Source organism: Cherax quadricarinatus, chromosome 60 (assembly GCF_038502225.1).
Source record: "Cherax quadricarinatus isolate ZL_2023a chromosome 60, ASM3850222v1, whole genome shotgun sequence".
NCBI classification, from domain to species: Eukaryota; Metazoa; Arthropoda; class Malacostraca; order Decapoda; family Parastacidae; genus Cherax; species Cherax quadricarinatus.
This window is the reverse complement of record NC_091351.1, coordinates 6,985,290-6,989,034: the sequence shown is the minus strand read 5'-3', so window position 1 is coordinate 6,989,034 and position 3,745 is coordinate 6,985,290.

Below are 3,745 nucleotides of genomic sequence, written 5' to 3'. Positions count from 1 at the left end.
CCTAACTTCCAAACTACGAATTCTCTGCATTATATTCACACCACACATTGCCCTCAGACATGACATCTCCACTGCCTCCAGCCTTCTCCTCGCTGCAACATTCATCACCCACGCTTCACACCCATATAAGAGCGTTGGTAAAACTATACTCTCATACATTCCCCTCTTTGCCTCCAAGGACAAAGTTCTTTGTCTCCACAGACGCCTAAGTGCACCACTCACTCTTTTTCCCTCATCAATTCTATGATTCACCTCATCTTTCATAGACCCATCCGCTGACACGTCCACTCCCAAATATCTGAATACGTTCACCTCCTCCATACTCTCTCCCTCCAATCTGATATTCAATCTTTCATCACCTAATCTTTTTGTTATCCTCATAACCTTACTCTTTCCTGTATTCACCTTTAATTTTCTTCTTTTGCACACCCTACCAAATTCATCCACCAATCTCTGCAACTTCTCTTCAGAATCTCCCAAGAGCACAGTGTCATCAGCAAAGAGCAGCTGTGACAACTCCCACTTTGTGTGTGATTCTTTATCTTTTAACTCCACGCCTCTTGCCAAGACCCTCGCATTTACTTCTCTTACAACCCCATCTATAAATATATTAAACAACCACGGTGACATCACACATCCTTGTCTAAGGCCTACTTTTACTGGGAAAAAATTTCCCTCTTTCCTACATACTCTAACTTGAGCCTCACTATCCTCGTAAAAACTCTTCACTGCTTTCAGTAACCTACCTCCTACACCATACACTTGCAACATCTGCCACATTGCCCCCCTATCCACCCTGTCATACGCCTTTTCCAAATCCATAAATGCCACAAAGACCTCTTTAGCCTTATCTAAATACTGTTCACTTATATGTTTCACTGTAAACACCTGGTCCACACACCCCCTACCTTTCCTAAAGCCTCCTTGTTCATCTGCTATCCTATTCTCCGTCTTACTCTTAATTCTTTCAATTATAACTCTACCATACACTTTACCAGGTACACTCAACAGACTTATCCCCCTATAATTTTTGCACTCTCTTTTATCCCCTTTGCCTTTATACAAAGGAACTATGCATGCTCTCTGCCAATCCCTAGGTACCTTACCCTCTTCCATACATTTATTAAATAATTGCACCAACCACTCCAAAACTATATCCCCACCTGCTTTTAACATTTCTATCTTTATCCCATCAATCCCGGCTGCCTTACCCCCTTTCATTTTACCTACTGCCTCACGAACTTCCCCCACACTCACAACTGGCTCTTCCTCACTCCTACAAGATGTTATTCCTCCTTGCCCTATACACGAAATCACAGCTTCCCTATCTTCATCAACATTTAACAATTCCTCAAAATATTCCTTCCATCTTCCCAATACCTCTAACTCTCCATTTAATAACTCTCCTCTCCTATTTTTAACTGACAAATCCATTTGTTCTCTAGGCTTTCTTAACTTGTTAATCTCACTCCAAAACTTTTTCTTATTTTCAACAAAATTTGTTGATAACATCTCACCCACTCTCTCATTTGCTCTCTTTTTACATTGCTTCACCACTCTCTTAACTTCTCTCTTTTTCTCCATATACTCTTCCCTCCTTGCATCACTTCTACTTTGTAAAAACTTCTCATATGCTAACTTTTTCTCCCTTACTACTCTCTTTACATCATCATTCCACCAATCGCTCCTCTTCCCTCCTGCACCCACTTTCCTGTAACCACAAACTTCTGCTGAACACTCTAACACTACATTTTTAAACCTACCCCATACCTCTTCGACCCCATTGCCTATGCTCTCATTAGCCCATCTATCCTCCAATAGCTGTTTATATCTTACCCTAACTGCCTCCTCTTTTAGTTTATAAACCTTTACCTCTCTCTTCCCTGATGCTTCTATTCTCCTTGTATCCCATCTACCTTTTACTCTCAGTGTAGCTACAACTAGAAAGTGATCTGATATATCTGTGGCCCCTCTATAAACATGTACATCCTGAAGTCTACTCAACAGTCTTTTATCTACCAATACATAATCCAACAAACTACTGTCATTTCGCCCTACATCATATCGTGTATACTTATTTATCCTCTTTTTCTTAAAATATGTATTACCTATAACTAAACCCCTTTCTATACAAAGTTCAATCAAAGGGCTCCCATTATCATTTACACCTGGCACCCCAAACTTACCTACCACACCCTCTCTAAAAGTTTCTCCTACTTTAGCATTCAAGTCCCCTACCACAATTACTCTCTCACTTGGTTCAAAGGCTCCTATACATTCACTTAACATCTCCCAAAATCTCTCTCTCTCCTCTGCATTCCTCTCTTCTCCAGGTGCATACACACTTATTATGACCCACTTCTCGCATCCAACCTTTACTTTAATCCACATAATTCTTGAATTTACACATTCATATTCTCTTTTCTCCTTCCATAACTGATCATTTAACATTACTGCTACCCCTTCCTTTGCTCTAACTCTCTCAGATACTCCAGATTTAATCCCATTTATTTCCCCCCACTGAAACTCTCCTACCCCCTTCAGCTTTGTTTCGCTTAGGGCCAGGACATCCAACTTCTTTTCATTCATAACATCAGCAATCATCTGTTTCTTGTCATCCGCACTACATCCACGCACATTTAAGCAACCCAGTTTTATAAAGTTTTTCTTCTTCTCTTTTTTAGTAATTGTATACAGGAGAAGGGGTTACTAGCCCATTGCTCCCGGCATTTTAGTCGCCTCACACGACACGCATGGCTTACGGAGGAAAGATTCTTTTCCACTTCCCCATGGACAATAGAAGAAATAAAAAAGAACAAGAGCTATTTAGAAAAAGGAGAAAAACCTAGATGTATGTATATATATATATGCATGTGCGTGTCTATGAAGTGTGACCAAAGTGTAAGTAGGAGTAGCAAGATATCCCTGTTATCTTAGCGTGTTTATGAGACAGAAAAAAGAAACCAGCAATCCTACCATCATGCAAAACAGTTACAGGTTTTTGTTTCACAGTCATCTGGCAGGACGGTAGTACTTCCCTGGGTGGTTGCTGTCTACCAACCTATTATTATAATCAAGGGGAGCGCTAAACCCGTAGGATTATGCAACACCTGTGAGGGGGATGTGTTAGGTATTCAGGCTTAATTCAGGGAACCGGAGCACAGATCCAGTTCCCTAGATCAAGAGCCCCTCACCAACATCAAAGAAACTTCCTTAAAGGGTACCCTGAGAGGAACATATCAGTCCAACCTTGAGAGGTGAAACAAAGCTAATAATTTGTTTAAAAAAATAAATCCTTTGCAGTACCCAGAAGATGAGGAATTAACACACATTTGCAACACCCAGGGATGTTTATTTAAAAACGTTTCGCCAACCAGAAGATTTATCAGTTTGATACAGAGATGTTAAATAAAGACGGAAGATGAGCTAGTCAGTCCCTCACCTGGAGTATCCTCATTCGATACCCAGGTGTTGCACACGTGCCAGATTCCTCACCATCATATGGTTCTAGTTTGAAAGAGGAGGCATGACCAACTATAATACCTTGAGAGAAAAGGTAATGTCAACATTCCCACATTCAACCTATACATGCAAACTCGGGTTCTTTACGTTACTTGGCCCCCCAGTAACCGTTTACGACCTTACTTGTCCCCAGCAACCGTGTTACGACCTTACTTGGCCCCCAGCAGCAATGTTTTTAATAGTCCCCAGTAACCATGGTCAGATACTGGGTAACGAACTTTTA